General features: G+C 46.1%; 50 non-coding genes across 50 annotated transcripts; all 50 read left to right on the top strand.

The window, feature by feature from the left end:
* Window positions 1-33: 33 nt before the first annotated feature.
* Window positions 34-105, top strand: TRNAP-AGG (transfer RNA proline (anticodon AGG)). Its single transcript has one exon. It is a non-coding gene; the product is annotated as a tRNA-Pro (tRNA).
* A 246-nt stretch (window positions 106-351) lies between these two features.
* On the top strand, window positions 352-423 carry TRNAP-AGG (transfer RNA proline (anticodon AGG)). The gene has a single exon. It is a non-coding gene; the product is annotated as a tRNA-Pro (tRNA).
* Window positions 424-986: 563 nt separating this feature from the next.
* On the top strand, window positions 987-1058 carry TRNAP-AGG (transfer RNA proline (anticodon AGG)). The gene has a single exon. It is a non-coding gene; the product is annotated as a tRNA-Pro (tRNA).
* A 562-nt stretch (window positions 1059-1620) lies between these two features.
* On the top strand, window positions 1621-1692 carry TRNAP-AGG (transfer RNA proline (anticodon AGG)). Its single transcript has one exon. It is a non-coding gene; the product is annotated as a tRNA-Pro (tRNA).
* A 245-nt stretch (window positions 1693-1937) lies between these two features.
* TRNAP-AGG (transfer RNA proline (anticodon AGG)) lies at window positions 1938-2009 on the top strand. The gene has a single exon. It is a non-coding gene; the product is annotated as a tRNA-Pro (tRNA).
* A 1040-nt stretch (window positions 2010-3049) lies between these two features.
* On the top strand, window positions 3050-3121 carry TRNAP-UGG (transfer RNA proline (anticodon UGG)). The gene has a single exon. It is a non-coding gene; the product is annotated as a tRNA-Pro (tRNA).
* A 1199-nt stretch (window positions 3122-4320) lies between these two features.
* TRNAP-AGG (transfer RNA proline (anticodon AGG)) lies at window positions 4321-4411 on the top strand. The gene is given in 2 exon segments: window positions 4321-4356; window positions 4376-4411. It is a non-coding gene; the product is annotated as a tRNA-Pro (tRNA).
* Window positions 4412-4657: 246 nt separating this feature from the next.
* Window positions 4658-4729, top strand: TRNAP-AGG (transfer RNA proline (anticodon AGG)). Its single transcript has one exon. It is a non-coding gene; the product is annotated as a tRNA-Pro (tRNA).
* An 87-nt stretch (window positions 4730-4816) lies between these two features.
* Window positions 4817-4888, top strand: TRNAP-AGG (transfer RNA proline (anticodon AGG)). The gene has a single exon. It is a non-coding gene; the product is annotated as a tRNA-Pro (tRNA).
* An 87-nt stretch (window positions 4889-4975) lies between these two features.
* Window positions 4976-5047, top strand: TRNAP-AGG (transfer RNA proline (anticodon AGG)). Its single transcript has one exon. It is a non-coding gene; the product is annotated as a tRNA-Pro (tRNA).
* Window positions 5048-5293: 246 nt separating this feature from the next.
* Window positions 5294-5365, top strand: TRNAP-AGG (transfer RNA proline (anticodon AGG)). Its single transcript has one exon. It is a non-coding gene; the product is annotated as a tRNA-Pro (tRNA).
* Window positions 5366-5928: 563 nt separating this feature from the next.
* TRNAP-AGG (transfer RNA proline (anticodon AGG)) lies at window positions 5929-6000 on the top strand. Its single transcript has one exon. It is a non-coding gene; the product is annotated as a tRNA-Pro (tRNA).
* Window positions 6001-6562: 562 nt separating this feature from the next.
* Window positions 6563-6634, top strand: TRNAP-AGG (transfer RNA proline (anticodon AGG)). The gene has a single exon. It is a non-coding gene; the product is annotated as a tRNA-Pro (tRNA).
* Window positions 6635-6879: 245 nt separating this feature from the next.
* On the top strand, window positions 6880-6951 carry TRNAP-AGG (transfer RNA proline (anticodon AGG)). Its single transcript has one exon. It is a non-coding gene; the product is annotated as a tRNA-Pro (tRNA).
* Window positions 6952-7991: 1040 nt separating this feature from the next.
* On the top strand, window positions 7992-8063 carry TRNAP-UGG (transfer RNA proline (anticodon UGG)). The gene has a single exon. It is a non-coding gene; the product is annotated as a tRNA-Pro (tRNA).
* Window positions 8064-8467: 404 nt separating this feature from the next.
* TRNAP-AGG (transfer RNA proline (anticodon AGG)) lies at window positions 8468-8539 on the top strand. Its single transcript has one exon. It is a non-coding gene; the product is annotated as a tRNA-Pro (tRNA).
* A 1040-nt stretch (window positions 8540-9579) lies between these two features.
* Window positions 9580-9651, top strand: TRNAP-UGG (transfer RNA proline (anticodon UGG)). Its single transcript has one exon. It is a non-coding gene; the product is annotated as a tRNA-Pro (tRNA).
* Window positions 9652-10850: 1199 nt separating this feature from the next.
* On the top strand, window positions 10851-10922 carry TRNAP-UGG (transfer RNA proline (anticodon UGG)). Its single transcript has one exon. It is a non-coding gene; the product is annotated as a tRNA-Pro (tRNA).
* Window positions 10923-11009: 87 nt separating this feature from the next.
* TRNAP-AGG (transfer RNA proline (anticodon AGG)) lies at window positions 11010-11081 on the top strand. The gene has a single exon. It is a non-coding gene; the product is annotated as a tRNA-Pro (tRNA).
* An 881-nt stretch (window positions 11082-11962) lies between these two features.
* Window positions 11963-12034, top strand: TRNAP-AGG (transfer RNA proline (anticodon AGG)). The gene has a single exon. It is a non-coding gene; the product is annotated as a tRNA-Pro (tRNA).
* An 87-nt stretch (window positions 12035-12121) lies between these two features.
* Window positions 12122-12193, top strand: TRNAP-UGG (transfer RNA proline (anticodon UGG)). Its single transcript has one exon. It is a non-coding gene; the product is annotated as a tRNA-Pro (tRNA).
* A 246-nt stretch (window positions 12194-12439) lies between these two features.
* On the top strand, window positions 12440-12511 carry TRNAP-UGG (transfer RNA proline (anticodon UGG)). Its single transcript has one exon. It is a non-coding gene; the product is annotated as a tRNA-Pro (tRNA).
* Window positions 12512-12597: 86 nt separating this feature from the next.
* On the top strand, window positions 12598-12669 carry TRNAP-AGG (transfer RNA proline (anticodon AGG)). The gene has a single exon. It is a non-coding gene; the product is annotated as a tRNA-Pro (tRNA).
* An 87-nt stretch (window positions 12670-12756) lies between these two features.
* On the top strand, window positions 12757-12828 carry TRNAP-UGG (transfer RNA proline (anticodon UGG)). The gene has a single exon. It is a non-coding gene; the product is annotated as a tRNA-Pro (tRNA).
* Window positions 12829-13391: 563 nt separating this feature from the next.
* On the top strand, window positions 13392-13463 carry TRNAP-AGG (transfer RNA proline (anticodon AGG)). The gene has a single exon. It is a non-coding gene; the product is annotated as a tRNA-Pro (tRNA).
* An 86-nt stretch (window positions 13464-13549) lies between these two features.
* Window positions 13550-13622, top strand: TRNAP-AGG (transfer RNA proline (anticodon AGG)). Its single transcript has one exon. It is a non-coding gene; the product is annotated as a tRNA-Pro (tRNA).
* Window positions 13623-13867: 245 nt separating this feature from the next.
* Window positions 13868-13939, top strand: TRNAP-UGG (transfer RNA proline (anticodon UGG)). Its single transcript has one exon. It is a non-coding gene; the product is annotated as a tRNA-Pro (tRNA).
* Window positions 13940-14025: 86 nt separating this feature from the next.
* TRNAP-AGG (transfer RNA proline (anticodon AGG)) lies at window positions 14026-14097 on the top strand. The gene has a single exon. It is a non-coding gene; the product is annotated as a tRNA-Pro (tRNA).
* An 87-nt stretch (window positions 14098-14184) lies between these two features.
* On the top strand, window positions 14185-14256 carry TRNAP-UGG (transfer RNA proline (anticodon UGG)). The gene has a single exon. It is a non-coding gene; the product is annotated as a tRNA-Pro (tRNA).
* A 246-nt stretch (window positions 14257-14502) lies between these two features.
* On the top strand, window positions 14503-14574 carry TRNAP-UGG (transfer RNA proline (anticodon UGG)). Its single transcript has one exon. It is a non-coding gene; the product is annotated as a tRNA-Pro (tRNA).
* Window positions 14575-14660: 86 nt separating this feature from the next.
* Window positions 14661-14732, top strand: TRNAP-AGG (transfer RNA proline (anticodon AGG)). The gene has a single exon. It is a non-coding gene; the product is annotated as a tRNA-Pro (tRNA).
* An 87-nt stretch (window positions 14733-14819) lies between these two features.
* TRNAP-UGG (transfer RNA proline (anticodon UGG)) lies at window positions 14820-14891 on the top strand. The gene has a single exon. It is a non-coding gene; the product is annotated as a tRNA-Pro (tRNA).
* A 563-nt stretch (window positions 14892-15454) lies between these two features.
* On the top strand, window positions 15455-15526 carry TRNAP-AGG (transfer RNA proline (anticodon AGG)). Its single transcript has one exon. It is a non-coding gene; the product is annotated as a tRNA-Pro (tRNA).
* Window positions 15527-15612: 86 nt separating this feature from the next.
* On the top strand, window positions 15613-15685 carry TRNAP-AGG (transfer RNA proline (anticodon AGG)). Its single transcript has one exon. It is a non-coding gene; the product is annotated as a tRNA-Pro (tRNA).
* A 562-nt stretch (window positions 15686-16247) lies between these two features.
* On the top strand, window positions 16248-16320 carry TRNAP-AGG (transfer RNA proline (anticodon AGG)). Its single transcript has one exon. It is a non-coding gene; the product is annotated as a tRNA-Pro (tRNA).
* A 245-nt stretch (window positions 16321-16565) lies between these two features.
* Window positions 16566-16637, top strand: TRNAP-UGG (transfer RNA proline (anticodon UGG)). Its single transcript has one exon. It is a non-coding gene; the product is annotated as a tRNA-Pro (tRNA).
* Window positions 16638-16723: 86 nt separating this feature from the next.
* On the top strand, window positions 16724-16795 carry TRNAP-AGG (transfer RNA proline (anticodon AGG)). The gene has a single exon. It is a non-coding gene; the product is annotated as a tRNA-Pro (tRNA).
* Window positions 16796-16881: 86 nt separating this feature from the next.
* Window positions 16882-16954, top strand: TRNAP-AGG (transfer RNA proline (anticodon AGG)). Its single transcript has one exon. It is a non-coding gene; the product is annotated as a tRNA-Pro (tRNA).
* A 245-nt stretch (window positions 16955-17199) lies between these two features.
* On the top strand, window positions 17200-17271 carry TRNAP-UGG (transfer RNA proline (anticodon UGG)). The gene has a single exon. It is a non-coding gene; the product is annotated as a tRNA-Pro (tRNA).
* An 86-nt stretch (window positions 17272-17357) lies between these two features.
* TRNAP-AGG (transfer RNA proline (anticodon AGG)) lies at window positions 17358-17430 on the top strand. The gene has a single exon. It is a non-coding gene; the product is annotated as a tRNA-Pro (tRNA).
* Window positions 17431-18151: 721 nt separating this feature from the next.
* On the top strand, window positions 18152-18223 carry TRNAP-UGG (transfer RNA proline (anticodon UGG)). Its single transcript has one exon. It is a non-coding gene; the product is annotated as a tRNA-Pro (tRNA).
* Window positions 18224-18628: 405 nt separating this feature from the next.
* TRNAP-AGG (transfer RNA proline (anticodon AGG)) lies at window positions 18629-18700 on the top strand. The gene has a single exon. It is a non-coding gene; the product is annotated as a tRNA-Pro (tRNA).
* Window positions 18701-18787: 87 nt separating this feature from the next.
* On the top strand, window positions 18788-18878 carry TRNAP-AGG (transfer RNA proline (anticodon AGG)). Its single transcript is given in 2 exon segments — window positions 18788-18823; window positions 18843-18878. It is a non-coding gene; the product is annotated as a tRNA-Pro (tRNA).
* A 405-nt stretch (window positions 18879-19283) lies between these two features.
* On the top strand, window positions 19284-19355 carry TRNAP-AGG (transfer RNA proline (anticodon AGG)). The gene has a single exon. It is a non-coding gene; the product is annotated as a tRNA-Pro (tRNA).
* An 87-nt stretch (window positions 19356-19442) lies between these two features.
* Window positions 19443-19533, top strand: TRNAP-AGG (transfer RNA proline (anticodon AGG)). The gene is given in 2 exon segments: window positions 19443-19478; window positions 19498-19533. It is a non-coding gene; the product is annotated as a tRNA-Pro (tRNA).
* A 246-nt stretch (window positions 19534-19779) lies between these two features.
* TRNAP-AGG (transfer RNA proline (anticodon AGG)) lies at window positions 19780-19851 on the top strand. Its single transcript has one exon. It is a non-coding gene; the product is annotated as a tRNA-Pro (tRNA).
* An 87-nt stretch (window positions 19852-19938) lies between these two features.
* On the top strand, window positions 19939-20029 carry TRNAP-AGG (transfer RNA proline (anticodon AGG)). The gene is given in 2 exon segments: window positions 19939-19974; window positions 19994-20029. It is a non-coding gene; the product is annotated as a tRNA-Pro (tRNA).
* A 246-nt stretch (window positions 20030-20275) lies between these two features.
* Window positions 20276-20347, top strand: TRNAP-AGG (transfer RNA proline (anticodon AGG)). Its single transcript has one exon. It is a non-coding gene; the product is annotated as a tRNA-Pro (tRNA).
* An 87-nt stretch (window positions 20348-20434) lies between these two features.
* On the top strand, window positions 20435-20506 carry TRNAP-AGG (transfer RNA proline (anticodon AGG)). The gene has a single exon. It is a non-coding gene; the product is annotated as a tRNA-Pro (tRNA).
* An 87-nt stretch (window positions 20507-20593) lies between these two features.
* Window positions 20594-20665, top strand: TRNAP-AGG (transfer RNA proline (anticodon AGG)). The gene has a single exon. It is a non-coding gene; the product is annotated as a tRNA-Pro (tRNA).
* Window positions 20666-20830: the final 165 nt, after the last annotated feature.

Raw genomic sequence — 20830 nt, 5'->3', positions numbered from 1 at the left:
GGCCTATGAGTTGAGCATGTCCCTAATACTCATAGTCCGTTGGTCTAGGGGTATGATACTCGCTTAGGGTGCGAGTGGTCCTGGGTTCAAATCCCGGACGGACCCGAGTTTTTGAAGAAATAATTTAGTGACTATTTAAATGCAACTAACTACAGGTAAGGACTATGTATTTAGCATGTTTATAATACGCATGATCCGTTGGTCTAGGGGTTTGATACTCGCTTTGGGTGCGAGTGGTCCCGGGTTCAAATCCCGGAAGGAACCCGAGTTTTTGAAGAAGTAATTTAGTGACATTTAAATGCAACTAAATACAGGTTAGGTCTATGAGTTGAGCATGGCTCTGATACGCATGGTCCGTTGGTCTAGGGGTATGATACTCGCTTAGGGTGCGAGTGGTCCCGGGTTCAAATCCCGGACGGACCCGAGTTTTTGAAGAAGTAATTTAGTGACTATCTAAATGCAACTAACTACAGGTTAGGCCTTTGTATTGAGCATGTTTATAATACGCATGGTCCGTTGGACTAGGGGTATGATACTCGCTTAGGGTGCGAGTTGTCCCGGGTTCAAATCCCGGACGGACCCGAGTTTTTGAAGAAGTAATTTAGTGACTATTTAAATGACATTGGCTACAGGTTAGGCCTATGAGTTGAGCATGTCCCTAATACTCATAGTCCGTTGGTCTAGGGGTTTGATACTCGCTTTGGGTGCGAGTGGTCCCGAGTTCAAATCCCGGACGGACCCGAGTTTTTGAAGAAGTAACTTAGTGACTATTTAAATTCAACTATCTACACGTTAGGCCTATGAGTTGAGCATGTCTCTGACACATTTGGTCCGTTGGTCTAGGGGTATGATACTCGCTTTGGGTGCGAGTGGTCCCGGGGTCAAATCCCGGACGGACCCGAGTTTTTCAAGAAGTATTTTAGTGACATTTAAATGCAACTAAGTACAGGTTAGTCCTATGAGTTGAGCATGGCTCTGATACGCATGGTCCGTTGGTCTAGGGGTATGATACTCGCTTAGGGTGCGAGTGGTCCCGGGTTCAAATCCCGGACGGACCCGAGTTTTTAAGAAGTAATTTAGTGACTATTTAAATGCAACTAGCTACAGGTTAGGCCTATGAGTTGAGCATGCCTCTGATACGCATGGTCCGTTGGTCTAGGGGTATGATACTCGCTTTGGGTGCGAGTGGTCCCGGGTTCATATCCTGGACGGACCCAACTTTTTGTAGAAGTAATTCAGTGACTATTTAAATGCAACTAACTACAGGTTAGGCATATGAGTTGAGCATGTCTCTGATACGCATGGTCCGTTGGTCTAGGGGTGTGATACTCGCTTTGGGTGCTAGTGGTCCCGGGTTCAAATCCCAGATGGACCCGAGTTTTTCAAGAAGAACTTTAGTGACTATTTAAATGCAACTAACTACAGGTTAGGCCTATGTATTGAGCATGTTTATAATATGCATGATCCGTTGGTCTAGGGGTTTGATACTCGCTTTGTGTGCGAGTGGTCCCGGGTTCAAATCCCGGACCGACCCGAGTTTTTCAAGAAGTATTTTAGTGACATTTAAATGCAACTAAATACAGGTTAGTCCTATGAGTTGAGCATGGCTCTGATACGCATGGTCCGTTGGTCTAGGGGTATGATACTCGCTTAGGGTGCGAGTGGTCCCGGGTTCAAATCCCGGACGGACCCGAGTTTTTGAAGAAGTAATTTAGTGACTATCTAAATGCAACTAACTACAGGTTAGGCCTTTGTATTGAGCATGTTTATAATACGCATGATCCGTTGGTCTAGGGGTTTGATACTCGCTTTGGGTGCGAGTGGTCCCGGGTTCAAATCCCGGACGGACCCGAGTTTTTGAAGAAGTAATTTAGTGACATTTAAATGCAACTAAATACAGGTTAGGTCTATGAGTTGAGCGTGGCTCTGATACGCATGGTCCGTTGGTCTAGGGGTATGATACTCGCTTAGGGTGCGAGTTGTCCCGGGTTCAAATCCCGGACGGACCCGAGTTTTTGAAGAAGTAATTTAGTGACTAATTAAATGACAATGGCTACAGGTTAGGCCTATGAGTTGAGCATGTCTCTGATGCGCATGGTCCGTTGGTCTAGGGGTATGATACTCGCTTTGGGTGAGAGTGGTCCTGGGTTCAAATCTCGGTCGGACCCGAGTTTTTGAAGAAGTAATTTAGTGACTATTTAAATGCAACTAACTACAGGTTAGGCCTATGTATTGAGCAAGTTTTTAATACGCATGATCCGTTGGTCTAGGGGTTTGATACTCGCTTTGGGTGCGAGTGGTCCCGGGTTCAAATCCCGGACGGACCCGAGTTTTTCAAGAAGTATTTTAGTGACATTTAAATGCAACTAAATACAGGTTAGGTCTATGAATTGAGCGTGGCTCTGATACGCATGGTCCGTTGGTCTAGGGGTATGATACTCGCTTAGGGTGCGAGTTGTCCCGGATTCAAATCCCGGACGGACCCGAGTTTTTGAAGAAGTAATTTAGTGACTATTTAAATGACATTGGCCACAGGTTAGGCCTATGAGTTGAGCATGTCTCTAATACTCATAGTCAGTTGGTCTAGGGGTATGATACTCGCTTTGGGTGCGAGTGGTCCTGCGTTCAAATCCCGGACGGACCCGAGTTTTTGAAGAAGTAATTTAGTGACTATTTAAATGACATTGGCTACAGGTTAGGCCTATGAGTTGAGCATGTCTCTGATACGCATGGTCCGTTGGTCTAGGGGTATGATACTCTCTTTGGGTGCGAGTGGTCCTGGGTTCAAATCCCGGACGGACCCGAGTTTTTGAAGAAGTAATTTAGTGACTATTTAAATGACATTGGCTACAGGTTAGGCCTATGAGTTGAGCATGTCTCTGATACGCATGGTCCGTTGGTCTAGGGGTATGATACTCTCTTTGGGTGCGAGTGGTCCTGGGTTCAAATCCCGGTCGGACCCGAGTTTTTGAAGAAGTAACTTAGTGACTATTTAAATGCAACTAGCTACAGGTTAGGCCTATGAGTTGATCATGCCTCTGATACGCATGGTCCGTTGGTCTAGGGGTATGATACTCGCTTTGGGTGCGAGTGGTCCCGGGTTCAATTCCCGGACGGACCCGAGTTTTTGAACAAGTAATTTAGTGACTATTTAAATGACATTGGCTACAGATTAGGCCTATGAGTTGAGCATGTCTCTGATACGCATGGTCCGTTGGTCTAGGGGTATGATACTCTCTTTGGGTGCGAGTGGTCCTGGGTTCAAATCCCGGACGGACCCGAGTTTTTGAAGAAGTAATTTAGTGACTATCTAAATGCAACTAACTACAGGTTAGGCCTATGTATTGAGCAAGTTTTTAATACGCATGATCCGTTGGTCTAGGGGTTTGATACTCGCTTTGGGTGCGAGTGGTCCCGGGTTCAAATCCCGGACGGACCCGAGTTTTTCAAGAAGTATTTTAGTGACATTTAAATGCAACTAAATACAGGTTAGGTCTATGAATTGAGCGTGGCTCTGATACGCATGGTCCGTTGGTCTAGGGGTATGATACTCGCTTAGGGTGCGAGTTGTCCCGGATTCAAATCCCGGACGGACCCGAGTTTTTGAAGAAGTAATTTAGTGACTATTTAAATGACATTGGCCACAGGTTAGGCCTATGAGTTGAGCATGTCTCTAATACTCATAGTCAGTTGGTCTAGGGGTATGATACTCGCTTTGGGTGCGAGTGGTCCTGCGTTCAAATCCCGGACGGACCCGAGTTTTTGAAGAAGTAATTTAGTGACTATTTAAATGACATTGGCTACAGGTTAGGCCTATGAGTTGAGCATGTCTCTGATACGCATGGTCCGTTGGTCTAGGGGTATGATACTCTCTTTGGGTGCGAGTGGTCCTGGGTTCAAATCCCGGACGGACCCGAGTTTTTGAAGAAGTAATTTAGTGACTATTTAAATGACATTGGCTACAGGTTAGGCCTATGAGTTGAGCATGTCTCTGATACGCATGGTCCGTTGGTCTAGGGGTATGATACTCTCTTTGGGTGCGAGTGGTCCTGGGTTCAAATCCCGGTCGGACCCGAGTTTTTGAAGAAGTAATTTAGTGACTATTTAAATGCAACCAACTACAGGTAAGGCCTATGTATTGAGCATGTTTATGATACGCATGATCCGTTGGTCTAGGGGTTTGATACTCGCTTTGGGTGCGAGTGGTCCCGAGTTCAAATCCCGGACGGACCCGAGTTTTTGAAGAAGTAATTTAGTGACTATCTAAATGCAACTAACTACAGGTTAGGCCTTTGTATTGAGCATGTTTATAATACGCATGGTCCGTTGATCTAGGGGTATGATACTCGCTTAGGGGTATGATACTCGCTTAGGGTGCGAGTGGTCCCGGGTTCAAATCCCGGACGGACCCGAGTTTTTGAAGAAGTAATTTATTGACTATCTAAATGCAACTAACTACAGGTTAGGCCTTTGTATTGAGCATGTTTATAATACGCATGATCCGTTGGTCTAGGGGTTTGATACTCGCTTTGGGTGCGAGTGGTCCCGGGTTCAAATCCCGGAAGGAACCCGAGTTTTTGAAGAAGTAATTTAGTGACATTTAAATGCAACTAAATACAGGTTAGGTCTATGAGTTGAGCATGGCTCTGATACGCATGGTCCGTTGGTCTAGGGGTATGATACTCGCTTAGGGTGCGAGTGGTCCCGGGTTCAAATCCCGGACGGACCCGAGTTTTTGAAGGAGTAATTTAGTGACTATCTAAATGCAACTAACTACAGGTTAGGCCTTTGTATTGAGCATGTTTATAATACGCATGGTCCGTTGGTCTAGGGGTATGATACTCGCTTAGGGTGCGAGTTGTCCCGGGTTCAAATCCCGGACGGACCCGAGTTTTTGAAGAAGTAATTTAGTGACTATTTAAATGACATTGGCTACAGGTTAGGCCTATGAGTTGAGCATGTCCCTAATACTCATAGTCCGTTGGTCTAGGGGTATGATACTCGCTTAGGGTGCGAGTGGTCCTGGGTTCAAATCCCGGACGGACCCGAGTTTTTGAAGAAATAATTTAGTGACTATTTAAATGCAACTAACTACAGGTAAGGACTATGTATTGAGCATGTTTATAATACGCATGATCCGTTGGTCTAGGGGTTTGATACTCGCTTTGGGTGCGAGTGGTCCCGGGTTCAAATCCCGGAAGGAACCCGAGTTTTTGAAGAAGTAATTTAGTGACATTTAAATGCAACTAAATACAGGTTAGGTCTATGAGTTGAGCATGGCTCTGATACGCATGGTCCGTTGGTCTAGGGGTATGATACTCGCTTAGGGTGCGAGTGGTCCCGGGTTCAAATCCCGGACGGACCCGAGTTTTTGAAGAAGTAATTTAGTGACTATCTAAATGCAACTAACTACAGGTTAGGCCTTTGTATTGAGCATGTTTATAATACGCATGGTCCGTTGGACTAGGGGTATGATACTCGCTTAGGGTGCGAGTTGTCCCGGGTTCAAATCCCGGACGGACCCGAGTTTTTGAAGAAGTAATTTAGTGACTATTTAAATGACATTGGCTACAGGTTAGGCCTATGAGTTGAGCATGTCCCTAATACTCATAGTCCGTTGGTCTAGGGGTTTGATACTCGCTTTGGGTGCGAGTGGTCCCGAGTTCAAATCCCGGACGGACCCGAGTTTTTGAAGAAGTAACTTAGTGACTATTTAAATTCAACTATCTACACGTTAGGCCTATGAGTTGAGCATGTCTCTGACACATTTGGTCCGTTGGTCTAGGGGTATGATACTCGCTTTGGGTGCGAGTGGTCCCGGGGTCAAATCCCGGACGGACCCGAGTTTTTCAAGAAGTATTTTAGTGACATTTAAATGCAACTAAGTACAGGTTAGTCCTATGAGTTGAGCATGGCTCTGATACGCATGGTCCGTTGGTCTAGGGGTATGATACTCGCTTAGGGTGCGAGTGGTCCCGGGTTCAAATCCCGGACGGACCCGAGTTTTTAAGAAGTAATTTAGTGACTATTTAAATGCAACTAGCTACAGGTTAGGCCTATGAGTTGAGCATGCCTCTGATACGCATGGTCCGTTGGTCTAGGGGTATGATACTCGCTTTGGGTGCGAGTGGTCCCGGGTTCATATCCTGGACGGACCCAACTTTTTGTAGAAGTAATTCAGTGACTATTTAAATGCAACTAACTACAGGTTAGGCATATGAGTTGAGCATGTCTCTGATACGCATGGTCCGTTGGTCTAGGGGTGTGATACTCGCTTTGGGTGCTAGTGGTCCCGGGTTCAAATCCCAGATGGACCCGAGTTTTTCAAGAAGAACTTTAGTGACTATTTAAATGCAACTAACTACAGGTTAGGCCTATGTATTGAGCATGTTTATAATATGCATGATCCGTTGGTCTAGGGGTTTGATACTCGCTTTGTGTGCGAGTGGTCCCGGGTTCAAATCCCGGACCGACCCGAGTTTTTCAAGAAGTATTTTAGTGACATTTAAATGCAACTAAATACAGGTTAGTCCTATGAGTTGAGCATGGCTCTGATACGCATGGTCCGTTGGTCTAGGGGTATGATACTCGCTTAGGGTGCGAGTGGTCCCGGGTTCAAATCCCGGACGGACCCGAGTTTTTGAAGAAGTAATTTAGTGACTATCTAAATGCAACTAACTACAGGTTAGGCCTTTGTATTGAGCATGTTTATAATACGCATGATCCGTTGGTCTAGGGGTTTGATACTCGCTTTGGGTGCGAGTGGTCCCGGGTTCAAATCCCGGACGGACCCGAGTTTTTGAAGAAGTAATTTAGTGACATTTAAATGCAACTAAATACAGGTTAGGTCTATGAGTTGAGCGTGGCTCTGATACGCATGGTCCGTTGGTCTAGGGGTATGATACTCGCTTAGGGTGCGAGTTGTCCCGGGTTCAAATCCCGGACGGACCCGAGTTTTTGAAGAAGTAATTTAGTGACTAATTAAATGACAATGGCTACAGGTTAGGCCTATGAGTTGAGCATGTCTCTGATGCGCATGGTCCGTTGGTCTAGGGGTATGATACTCGCTTTGGGTGAGAGTGGTCCTGGGTTCAAATCTCGGTCGGACCCGAGTTTTTGAAGAAGTAATTTAGTGACTATTTAAATGCAACTAACTACAGGTTAGGCCTATGTATTGAGCAAGTTTTTAATACGCATGATCCGTTGGTCTAGGGGTTTGATACTCGCTTTGGGTGCGAGTGGTCCCGGGTTCAAATCCCGGACGAACCCGAGTTTTTCAAGAAGTATTTTAGTGACATTTAAATGCAACTAAATACAGGTTAGGTCTATGAATTGAGCGTGGCTCTGATACGCATGGTCCGTTGGTCTAGGGGTATGATACTCGCTTAGGGTGCGAGTTGTCCCGGATTCAAATCCCGGACGGACCCGAGTTTTTAAAGAAGTAATTTAGTGACTATTTAAATGACATTGGCCACAGGTTAGGCCTATGAGTTGAGCATGTCTCTAATACTCATAGTCAGTTGGTCTAGGGGTATGATACTCGCTTTGGGTGCGAGTGGTCCTGCGTTCAAATCCCGGACGGACCCGAGTTTTTGAAGAAGTAATTTAGTGACTATTTAAATGACATTGGCTACAGGTTAGGCCTATGAGTTGAGCATGTCTCTGATACGCATGGTCCGTTGGTCTAGGGGTATGATACTCTCTTTGGGTGCGAGTGGTCCTGGGTTCAAATCCCGGACGGACCCGAGTTTTTGAAGAAGTAATTTAGTGACTATTTAAATGACATTGGCTACAGGTTAGGCCTATGAGTTGAGCATGTCTCTGATACGCATGGTCCGTTGGTCTAGGGGTATGATACTCTCTTTGGGTGCGAGTGGTCCTGGGTTCAAATCCCGGTCGGACCCGAGTTTTTGAAGAAGTAACTTAGTGACTATTTAAATGCAACTAGCTACAGGTTAGGCCTATGAGTTGATCATGCCTCTGATACGCATGGTCCGTTGGTCTAGGGGTATGATACTCGCTTTGGGTGCGAGTGGTCCCGGGTTCAATTCCCGGACGGACCCGAGTTTTTGAACAAGTAATTTAGTGACTATTTAAATGACATTGGCTACAGATTAGGCCTATGAGTTGAGCATGTCTCTGATACGCATGGTCCGTTGGTCTAGGGGTATGATACTCTCTTTGGGTGCGAGTGGTCCTGGGTTCAAATCCCGGACGGACCCGAGTTTTTGAAGAAGTAATTTAGTGACTATCTAAATGCAACTAACTACAGGTTAGGCCTTTGTATTGAGCATGTTTATAATACACATGATCCGTTGGTCTAGGGGTTTGATACTCGCTTTGGGTGCGAGTGGTCCCGGGTTCAAATCCCGGACGGACCCGAGTTTTTGAAGAAGTAATTTAGTGACATTTAAATGCAACTAAATACAGGTTAGGTCTATGAGTTGAGCGTGGCTCTGATACGCATGGTCCGTTGGTCTAGGGGTATGATACTCGCTTAGGGTGCGAGTTGTCCCGGGTTCAAATCCCGGACGGACCCGAGTTTTTGAAGAAGTAATTTAGTGACTAATTAAATGACAATGGCTACAGGTTAGGCCTATGAGTTGAGAATGTCTCTGATGCGCATGGTCCGTTGGTCTAGGGGTATGATACTCGCTTTGGGTGAGAGTGGTCCTGGGTTCAAATCTCGGTCGGACCCGAGTTTTTGAAGAAGTAATTTAGTGACTATTTAAATGCAACTAACTACAGGTTAGGCCTATGTATTGAGCAAGTTTTTAATACGCATGATCCGTTGGTCTAGGGGTTTGATACTCGCTTTGGGTGCGAGTGGTCCCGGGTTCAAATCCCGGACGGACCCGAGTTTTTCAAGAAGTATTTTAGTGACATTTAAATGCAACTAAATACAGGTTAGGTCTATGAATTGAGCGTGGCTCTGATACGCATGGTCCGTTGGTCTAGGGGTATGATACTCGCTTAGGGTGCGAGTTGTCCCGGATTCAAATCCCGGACGGACCCGAGTTTTTGAAGAAGTAATTTAGTGACTATTTAAATGACATTGGCCACAGGTTAGGCCTATGAGTTGAGCATGTCTCTAATACTCATAGTCAGTTGGTCTAGGGGTATGATACTCGCTTTGGGTGCGAGTGGTCCTGCGTTCAAATCCCGGACGGACCCGAGTTTTTGAAGAAGTAATTTAGTGACTATTTAAATGACATTGGCTACAGGTTAGGCCTATGAGTTGAGCATGTCTCTGATACGCATGGTCCGTTGGTCTAGGGGTATGATACTCTCTTTGGGTGCGAGTGGTCCTGGGTTCAAATCCCGGACGGACCCGAGTTTTTGAAGAAGTAATTTAGTGACTATTTAAATGACATTGGCTACAGGTTAGGCCTATGAGTTGAGCATGTCTCTGATACGCATGGTCCGTTGGTCTAGGGGTATGATACTCTCTTTGGGTGCGAGTGGTCCTGGGTTCAAATCCCGGTCGGACCCGAGTTTTTGAAGAAGTAACTTAGTGACTATTTAAATGCAACTAGCTACAGGTTAGGCCTATGAGTTGATCATGCCTCTGATACGCATGGTCCGTTGGTCTAGGGGTATGATACTCGCTTTGGGTGCGAGTGGTCCCGGGTTCAATTCCCGGACGGACCCGAGTTTTTGAACAAGTAATTTAGTGACTATTTAAATGACATTGGCTACAGGTTAGGCCTATGAGTTGAGCATGTCTCTGATACGCATGGTCCGTTGGTCTAGGGGTATGATACTCTCTTTGGGTGCGAGTGGTCCTGGGTTCAAATCCCGGTCGGACCCGAGTTTTTGAAGAAGTAATTTAGTGACTATTTAAATGCAACTAACTAAAGGTAAGGCCTATGTATTGAGCATGTTTATGATACGCATGATCCGTTGGTCTAGGGGTTTGATACTCGCTTTGGGTGCGAGTGGTCCCGAGTTCAAATCCCGGACGGACCCGAGTTTTTGAAGAAGTAACTTAGTGACTATTTAAATGCAACTAGCTACAGGTTAGGCCTATGAGTTGATCATGCCTCTGATACGCATGGTCCGTTGGTCTAGGTGTATGATACTCGCTTTGGGTGCGAGTGGTCCCGGGTTCAAATCCCGGACGGACCCGAGTTTTTGAAGAAGTAATTTAGTGACTATTTAAATGACATTGGCTACAGGTTAGGCCTATGAGTTGAGCATGTCTCTGATACGCATGGTCCGTTGGTCTAGGGGTATGATACTCTCTTTGGGTGCGAGTAGTCCTGGGTTCAAATCCCGGTCGGACCCGAGTTTTTGAAGAAGTAATTTAGTGACTATTTAAATGCAACTAACTACAGGTTAGGCCTATGTATTGAGCATGTTTATAATACGCATGATCCGTTGGTCAAGGGGTATGATACTCGCTTTGGGTGCGAGTGGTCCTGGGTTCAAATCCCGGACGGAGCCGAGTTTTTGAAGAAGTAATTTAGTGACTATTTAAATGACATTGGCTACAGGTTAGGCCTATGAGTTGAGCATGTCTCTGATACGCATGGTCCGTTGGTCTAGGGGTATGATACTCTCTTTGGGTGCGAGTGGTCCTGGGTTCAAATCCCGGACGGAGCCGAGTTTTTGAAGAAGTAACTTAGTGACTATTTAAATGCAACTAGCTACAGGTTAGGCCTATGTATTGAGCATGTCTCTGATACGCATGGTCCGTTGGTCTAGGGGTTTGATACTCGCTTGTGGTTCGAGTGGTCCCGGGTTCAAATCCCGGACCGACCCGAGTTTTTCAAGAAGTATTTTAGTGACATTTAAATGCAACTAAATACAGGTTAGTCCTATGAGTTGAGCATGGCTCTACTACGCATGGTCCGTTGGTCTAGGGGTATGATACTCGCTTTGGGTGCGAGTGGTCCCGGGTTCAAATCCCGGACGGACCCGAGTTTTTGAAGAAGTAATTTAGTGACTATTTAAATGCAACTAGCTACAGGCTAGGCCTAGGAGTTGAGCATGTCTCTGATACGCATGGTCCGTTGGTCTAGGGGTATGATACTCGCTTAGGGTGCGAGTGGTCCCGGGTTCAAATCCCGGACGGACCCGAGTTTTTGAAGAAGTAATTTAGTGACTATTTAAATGCAACTAACTACAGGTTAGGCCTATGAGTTGAGCATGGCTCTGATACGCATGGTCCGTTGGTCTAGGGGTATGATACTCGCTTAGGGTGCGAGTGGTCCCAGGTTCAAATTCCGGACGGACCCGAGTTTTTGAAGAAGTAATTTAGTGACTATTTAAATGCAACTAGCTACAGGTTAGGCCTAGGAGTTGAGCATGTCTCTGATACGCATGGTCCGTTGTTCAAGGGGTATGATACTCGCTTTGGGTGCGAGTGGTCCCGGCTTCAAATCCCGGACGGACCCGAGTTTTTGAAGAAGTAATTTAGTGACTATTTTAATGACATTGGCTACAGGTTAGGCCTATGAGTTGAGCATGTCTCTGATACGCATGGTCCGTTCGTCTAGGGGTATGATACTCGCTTTGGGTGCGAGTGGTCCCGGGTTCAAATCCTGGACGGACCCGAGTTTTTGGAGAAGTAATTTAGTGACTATTTAAATGCAACTAGCTACAGGTTAGGTCTATGAGTTGAGCATGTCTCTGATACGCATGGTCCGTTGTTCAAGGGGTATGATACTCGCTTTGGGTGCGAGTGGTCCCGGGTTCAAATCCCGGACGGACCCGAGTTTTTGAAGAAGTAATTTAGTGACTATTTAAATGACATTGGCTACAGGTTAGGCCTATGAGTTGAGCATGTCTCTAATACGCATGGTCCGTTGGACTAGGGGTATGATACTCGCTTTGGGTGCTAGTGGTCCCGGGTTCAAATCCCGGACGGACCCGAGTTTTTGGAGAAGTATTTTAGTGACATTTAAATGCAACTAAATACAGGTTAGTCCTATGAGTTGAGCATGCCTCTGAAACGCACGGTCCGTTGGTCTAGGGGTATGATACTCGCTTAGGGTGCGAGTGGTCCCGGGTTCAAATCCCGGACGGACCCGAGTTTTTGAAGAAGTAATTTAGTGACTATTTAAATGACATTGGCTACAGGTTAGGCCTATGAGTTGAGCATGTCTCTGATACGAATGGTCCGTTGGTCTAGGGGTATGATACTCGCTTTGGGTGCGAGTGGTCCCGGGTTCAAATCCCGGACGGACCCGAGTTTTTGAAGAAGTAATTTAGTGACTATTTAAATGCAACTAGCTACAGGTTAGGCCTAGGAGTTGAGCATGTCTCTGATACGCATGGTCCGTTGTTCAAGGGGTATGATACTCGCTTTGGGTGCGAGTGGTCCCGGGTTCAAATCCCGGACGGACCCGAGTTTTTGAAGAAGTAATTTAGTGACTATTTAAATGCAACTAACTACAGGTTAGGCCTATGAGTTGAGCATGTCACTGATACGCATGGTCCGTTGGTCTAGGGGTATGATACTCGCTTTGGGAGCGAGGGGTCCCGGGTTCAAATCCCGGACGGACTCGAGATTTTCAAGAAGTATTTTAGTGACATTTAAATGCAACTAAATACAGGTTAGTCCTATGAGTTGAGCATGGCTCTGAAACGCACGGTCCGTTGGTCTAGGGGTATGATACTCGCTTAGGGTGCGAGTGGTCCCGGGTTCAAATCCCGGACGGACCCGAGTTTTTGAAGAAGTAATTTAGTGACTATTTAAATGACATTGGCTACAGGTTAGGCCTATGAGTTGAGCATGTCTCTGATACGGATGGTCCGTTGGTCTAGGGGTATGATACTCGCTTTGGGTGCGAGTGGTCCCGGGTTCAAATCCTGGACGGACCCGAGTTTTTGGAGAAGAAATTTAGTGACTATTTAAATGCAACTAGCTACAGGTTAGGTCTATGAGTTGAGCATGTCTCTGATACGCATGGTCCGTTGTTCAAGGGGTATGATACTCGCTTTGGGTGCGAGTGGTCCCGGGTTCAAATTCCGGACGGACCCGAGTTTTTGAAGAAGTAATTTAGTGACTATTTAAATGACATTGGCTACAGGTTAGGCCTATGAGTTGAGCATGTCTCTGATACGCATGGTCCGTTGGTCTGGGGGTATGATACTCGCTTTGGGTGCGAGTGGTCCCGGGATCAAATCCTGGACGGACCCGAGTTTTTGGAGAAGTAATTTAGTGACTATTTAAATGCAACTAGCTACAGGTTAGGCCTATGAGTTGAGCATGTCTCTGATACGCATGGTCCATTGGTCTAGGGGTATGATACTCGCTTTGGGTGCGAGTGGTCCCGGGTTCAAATCCCGGACGGACCCGAGTTTTTCAAGAAGTATTTTAGTGACATTTAAATGCAACAAAATACAGGTTAGTCCTATGAGTTGAGCATGGCTCTGATACGCACGGTCCGTTGGTCTAGGGGTATGATACTCGCTTAGGGTGCGAGTGGTCCCGGGTTCAAGTCCCGGACGGACCCGAGTTTTTCAAGAAGTATTTTAGTGACATTTAAATGCAACTAAATACAGGTTAGTCCTATGAGTTGAGCATGGCTCTGATACGCATGGTCCGTTGGTCTAGGGGTATGATACTCGCTTAGGGTGCGAGTGGTCCCGGGTTCAAATCCCGGACGGAACCGAGTTTTTGAAGAAGTAATTTAGTGACTATTTAAATGCAACTAGCTACAGGTTAGGCCTAGGAGTTGAGCATGTCTCTGATACGCATGGTCCGTTGTTCAAGGGGTATGATACTCGCTTTGGGTGCGAGTGGTCCCGGGTTCAAATCCCGGACGGACCCGAGTTTTTGAAGAAGTAATTTAGTGACTATTTAAATGCAACTAACTACAGGTTAGGCCTATGAGTTGAGCATGTCACTGATACGCATGGTCCGTTGGTCTAGGGGTATGATACTCGCTTTGGGAGCGAGGGGTCCCGGGTTCAAATCCCGGACGGACTCGAGTTTTTCAAGAAGTATTTTAGTGACATTTAAATGCAACTAAATACAGGTTAGTCCTATGAGTTGAGCATGGCTCTGAAACGCACGGTCCGTTGGTCTAGGGGTATGATACTCGCTTAGGGTGCGAGTGGTCCCGGGTTCAAATCCCGGACGGACCCGAGTTTTTGAAGAAGTAATTTAGTGACTATTTAAATGACATTGGCTACAGGTTAGGCCTATGAGTTGAGCTTGTCTCTGATACGCATGGTCCGTTGGTCTAGGGGTATGATACTCGCTTTGGGTGCGAGTGGTCCCGGGTTCAAATCCCGGACGGACCCGAGTTTTTGAAGAAGTAATTTAGTGACTATTTAAATGCAACTAGCTACAGGTTAGGCCTAGGAGTTGAGCATGTCTCTGATACGCATGGTCCGTTGTTCAAGGGGTATGATACTCGCTTTGGGTGCGAGTGGTCCCGGGTTCAAATCCCGGACGGACCCGAGTTTTTGAAGAAGTAATTTAGTGACTATTTAAATGCAACTAACTACAGGTTAGGCCTATGAGTTGAGCATGTCACTGATACGCATGGTCCGTTGGTCTAGGGGTATGATACTCGCTTTGGGAGCGAGGGGTCCCGGGTTCAAATCCCGGACGGACTCGAGTTTTTCAAGAAGTATTTTAGTGACATTTAAATGCAACTAAATACAGGTTAGTCCTATGAGTTGAGCATGGCTCTGAAACGCACGGTCCGTTGGTCTAGGGGTATGATACTCGCTTAGGGTGCGAGTGGTCCCGGGTTCAAATCCCGGACGGACCCGAGTTTTTGAAGAAGTAATTTAGTGACTATTTAAATGACATTGGCTACAGGTTAGGCCTATGACTTGATCATGTCTCTGATACGGATGGTCCGTTGGTCTAGGGGTATGATACTCGCTTTGGGTGCGAGTGGTCCCGGGTTCAAATCCTGGACGGACCCGAGTTTTTGGAGAAGTAATTTAGTGACTATTTAAATGCAACTAGCTACAGGTTAGGTCTATGAGTTGAGCATGTCTCTGATACGCATGGTCCGTTGTTCAAGGGGTATGATACTCGCTTTGGGTGCGAGTGGTCCCGGGTTCAAATCCCGGACGGACCCGAGTTTTTGAAGAAGTAATTTAGTGACTATTTAAATGACATTGGCTACAGGTTAGGCCTATGAGTTGAGCATGTCTCTGATACGCATGGTCCGTTGGTCTAGGGGTATGATACTCGCTTTGGGTGCGAGTGGTCTCGGGATCAAATCCTGGACGGACCCGAGTTTTTGGAGAAGTAATTTAGTGACTATTTAAATGCAACTAGCTACAGGTTAGGCCTATGAGTTGAGCATGTCTCTGATACGCATGGTCCATTGGTCTAGGGGTATGATACTCGCTTTGGGTGCGAGTGGTCCCGGGTTCAAATCCCGGACGGACCCGAGTTTTTCAAGAAGTATTTTAGTGACATTTAAATGCAACAAAATACAGGTTAGTCCTATGAGTTGAGCATGGCTCTGATACGCACGGTCCGTTGGTCTAGGGGTATGATACTCGCTTAGGGTGCGAGTGGTCCCGGGTTCAAATCCCGGACGGACCCGAGTTTTTCAAGAAGTATTTTAGTGACATTTAAATGCAACTAAATACAGGTTAGTCCTATGAGTTGAGCATGGCTCTGATACGCATGGTCCGTTGGTCTAGGGGTATGATACTCGCTTAGGGTGCGAGTGGTCCCGGGTTCAAATCCCGGACGGAACCGAGTTTTTGAAGAAGTAATTTAGTGACTATTTAAATGCAACTAGCTACAGGTTAGGCCTAGGAGTTGAGCATGTCTCTGATACGCATGGTCCGTTGTTCAAGGGGTATGATACTCGCTTTGGGTGCGAGTGGTCCCGGGTTCAAATCCCGGACGGACCCGAGTTTTTGAAGAAGTAATTTAGTGACTATTTAAATGACATTTTCTACAGGTTAGGCCTATGAGTTGAGCATGTCTCTGATACGCATGGTCCGTTGGTCTAGGGGTATGATACTCGCTTTGGGTGCGAGTGGTCCCGGGATCAAATCCTGGACGGACCCGAGTTTTTGGAGAAGTAATTTAGTGACTATTTAAATGCAACTAGCTACAGGTTAGGCCTATGAGTTGAGCATGTCTCTGATACGCATGGTCCATTGGTCTAGGGGTATGATACTCGCTTTGGGTGCGAGTGGTCCCGGGTTCAAATCCCGGACGGACCCGAGTTTTTCAAGAAGTATTTTAGTGACATTTAAATGCAACTAAATACAGGTTAGTCCTATGAGTTGAGCATGGCTCTGATACGCATGGTCCGTTGGTCTAGGGGTATGATACTCGCTTAGGGTGCGAGTGGTCCCGGGTTCAAATCCCGGACGGAACCGAGTTTTTGAAGAAGTAATTTAGTGACTATTTAAATGCAACTAGCTACAGGTTAGGCCTAGGAGTTGAGCATGTCTCTGATACGCATGGTCCGTTGTTCAAGGGGTATGATACTCGCTTTGGGTGCGAGTGGTCCCGGGTTCAAATCCCGGAAGGACCCGACTTTTTGAAGAAGTAATTTAGTGACTATTTAAATGCAACTAACTACAGGTTAGGCCTATGAGTTGAGCATGTCTCTGATACGCATGGTCCGTTGGTCTAGGGGTATGATACTCGCTTTGGGAGCGAGGGGTCCCGGGTTCAAATCCCGGACGGACTCGAGTTTTTCAAGAAGTATTTTAGTGACATTTAAATGCAACTAAATACAGGTTAGTCCTATGAGTTGAGCATGGCTCTGAAACGCACGGTCCGTTGGTCTAGGGGTATGATACTCGCTTAGGGTGCGAGTGGTCCCGGGTTCAAATCCCGGACGGACCCGAGTTTTTCAAGAAGTATTTTAGTGACATTTAAATGCAACTAAATACAGGTTAGTCCTATGAGTTGAGCATGGCTCTGATACGCATGGTCCGTTGGTCTAGGGGTATGATACTCGCTTAGGGTGCGAGTGGTCCCGGGTTCAAATCCCGGACGGAACCGAGTTTTTGAAGAAGTAATTTAGTGACTATTTAAATGCAACTAGCTACAGGTTAGGCCTAGGAGTTGAGCATGTCTCTGATACGCATGGTCCGTTGTTCAAGGGGTATGATACTCGCTTTGGGTGCGAGTGGTCCCGGGTTCAAATCCCGGACGGACCCGAGTTTTTGAAGAAGTAATTTAGTGACTATTTAAATGCAACTAACTACAGGTTATTCCTATGAGTTGAGCATGTCTCTGATACGCATGGTCCGTTGGTCTAGGGGTATGATACTCGCTTTGGGAGCGAGGGGTCCCGGGTTCAAATCCCGGACGGACCCGAGTTTTTCAAGAAGTATTTTAGTGACATTTAAATGCAACTAAATACAGGTTAGTCCTATGAGTTGAGCATGGCTCTGATACGCATGGTCCGTTGGTCTAGGGGTATGATACTCGCTTAGGGTGCGAGTGGTCCCGGGTTCAAATCCCGGACGGAACCGAGTTTTTGAAGAAGTAATTTAGTGACTATTTAAATGCAACTAGCTACAGGTTAGGCCTAGGAGTTGAGCATGTCTCTGATACGCATGGTCCGTTGCTCAAGGGGTATGATACTCGCTTTGGGTGCGAGTGGTCCCGGGTTCAAATCCCGGACGGACCCGAGTTTTTGAAGAAGTAATTTAGTGACTATTTAAATGCAACTAACTACAGGTTAGGCCTATGTATTGAGCATGTTTATAATGCGCATGATCCGTTGGTCAAGGGGTATGATACTCGCTTTGGGTGCGAGTGGTCCTGGGTTCAAATCCCAGACGGACCCGAGTTTTTGAAGAAAAAATTTAGTGACTATTTAAATGAAACTAACTACAGATAAGGCCTATGTATTGAGCATGTTTATGATACGCATGATCCGTTGGTCTAGGGGTTTGATACTCGCTTTGGGTGCGAGTGGTCCCGGGTTCAAATCCCGGACGGAGCCGAGTTTTTGAAGAAGTAATTTAGTGACTATTTAAATGACATTGGCTACAGGTTAGGCCTATGAGTTGAGCATGTCTCTGATACGCATGGTCCGTTGGTCTAGGGGTATGATACTCTCTTTGGTGCGAGTGGTCCTGGGTTCAAATCCCGGTCGGACCCGAGTTTTTGAAGAAGTAACTTAGTGACTATTTAAATGCAACTAGCTACAGGTTAGGCCTATGAGTTGATCATGCCTCTGATACGCATGGTCCGTTGGTCTAGGGGTATGATACTCGCTTTGGGTGCGAGTGGTCCCGGGTTCAAATCCCGGACGGACCCGAGTTTTTGAACAAGTAATTTAGTGACTATTTAAATGACATTGGCTACAGGTTAGGCCTATGAGTTGAGCATGTCTCTGATACGCATGGTCCGTTGGTCTAGGGGTATGATACTCTCTTTGGGTGCGAGTGGTCCTGGGTTCAAATCCCGGTCGGACCCGAGTTTTTGAAGAAGTAATTTAGTGACTATTTAAATGCAACTAACTACAGGTAAGGCCTATGTATTGAGCATGTTTATGATACGCATGATCCGTTGGTCTAGGGGTTTGATACTCGCTTTGGGTGCGAGTGGTCCCGAGTTCAAATCCCGGAAGGAACCCGAGTTTTTGAAGAAGTAATTTAGTGACATTTAAATGCAACTAAATACAGGTTAGGTCTATGAGTTGAGCATGGCTCTGATACGCATGGTCCGTTGGTCTAGGGGTATGATACTCGCTTAGGGTGCGAGTGGTCCCGGGTTCAAATCCCGGACGGACCCGAGTTTTTGAAGAAGTAATTTAGTGACTATCTAAATGCAACTAACTACAGGTTAGGCCTTTGTATTGAGCATGTTTATAATACGCATGGTCCGTTGATCTAGGGGTATGATACTCGCTTAGGGGTATGATACTCGCTTAGGGTGCGAGTGGTCCCGGGTTCAAATCCCGGACGGACCCGAGTTTTTGAAGAAGTAATTTATTGACTATCTAAATGCAACTAACTACAGGTTAGGCCTTTGTATTGAGCATGTTTATAATACGCATGATCCGTTGGTCTAGGGGTTTGATACTCGCTTTGGGTGCGAGTGGTCTTGGGTTCAAATCCCGGTCGGACCCGAGTTTTTGAAGAAGTAATTTAGTGACTATTTAAATGCAACTAACTACAGGTAAGGCCTATGTATTGAGCATGTTTATGATACGCATGATCCGTTGGTCTAGGGGTTTGATACTCGCTTTGGGTGCGAGTGGTCCCGAGTTCAAATCCCGGAAGGAACCCGAGTTTTTGAAGAAGTAATTTAGTGACATTTAAATGCAACTAAATACAGGTTAGGTCTATGAGTTGAGCATGGCTCTGATACGCATGGTCCGTTGGTCTAGGGGTATGATACTCGCTTAGGGTGCGAGTGGTCCCGGGTTCAAATCCCGGACGGACCCGAGTTTTTGAAGAAGTAATTTAGTGACTATCTAAATGCAACTAACTACAGGTTAGGCCTTTGTATTGAGCATGTTTATAATACGCATGGTCCGTTGATCTAGGGGTATGATACTCGCTTAGGGGTATGATACTCGCTTAGGGTGCGAGTGGTCCCGGGTTCAAATCCCGGACGGACCCGAGTTTTTGAAGAAGTAATTTATTGACTATCTAAATGCAACTAACTACAGGTTAGGCCTTTGTATTGAGCATGTTTATAATACGCATGATCCGTTGGTCTAGGGGTTTGATACTCGCTTTGGGTGCGAGTGGTCCCGGGTTCAAATCCCGGAAGGAACCCGAGTTTTTGAAGAAGTAATTTAGTGACATTTAAATGCAACTAAATACAGGTTAGGTCTATGAGTTGAGCATGGCTCTGATACGCATGGTCCGTTGGTCTAGGGGTATGATACTCGCTTAGGGTGCGAGTGGTCCCGGGTTCAAATCCCGGACGGACCCGAGTTTTTGAAGAAGTAATTTAGTGACTATCTAAATGCAACTAACTACAGGTTAGGCCTTTGTATTGAGCATGTTTATAATACGCATGGTCCGTTGATCTAGGGGTATGATACTCGCTTAGGGGTATGATACTCGCTTAGGGTGCGAGTGGTCCCGGGTTCAAATCCCGGACGGACCCGAGTTTTTGAAGAAGTAATTTATTGACTATCTAAATGCAACTAACTACAGGTTAGGCCTTTGTATTGAGCATGTTTATAATACGCATGATCCGTTGGTCTAGGGGTTTGATACTCGCTTTGGGTGCGAGTGGTCCCGGGTTCAAATCCCGGAAGGAACCCGAGTTTTTGAAGAAGTAATTTAGTGACATTTAAATGCAACTAAATACAGGTTAGGTCTATGAGTTGAGCATGGCTCTGATACGCATGGTCCGTTGGTCTAGGGGTATGATACTCGCTTAGGGTGCGAGTGGTCCCGGGTTCAAATCCCGGACGGACCCGAGTTTTTGAAGGAGTAATTTAGTGACTATCTAAATGCAACTAACTACAGGTTAGGCCTTTGTATTGAGCATGTTTATAATACGCATGGTCCGTTGGTCTAGGGGTATTATACTCGCTTAGGGTGCGAGTTGTCCCGGGTTCAAATCCCGGACGGACCCGAGTTTTTGAAGAAGTAATTTAGTGACTATTTAAATGACATTGGCTACAGGTTAGGCCTATGAGTTGAGCATGTCCCTAATACTCATAGTCCGTTGGTCTAGGGGTATGATACTCGCTTAGGGTGCGAGTGGTCCTGGGTTCAAATCCCGGACGGACCCGAGTTTTTGAAGAAATAATTTAGTGACTATTTAAATGCAACTAACTACAGGTAAGGACTATGTATTTAGCATGTTTATAATACGCATGATCCGTTGGTCTAGGGGTTTGATACTCGCTTTGGGTGCGAGTGGTCCCGGGTTCAAATCCCGGAAGGAACCCGAGTT

The sequence above is a fragment of the Phalangium opilio genome, unplaced genomic scaffold (genome assembly GCF_054372755.1).
Source record: "Phalangium opilio isolate 3A_F unplaced genomic scaffold, DU_Popi_V2 ptg000100l_1, whole genome shotgun sequence".
Taxonomy (NCBI): Eukaryota; Metazoa; Arthropoda; class Arachnida; order Opiliones; family Phalangiidae; genus Phalangium; species Phalangium opilio.
This window is presented reverse-complemented; position numbering and strand designations above follow the sequence as displayed.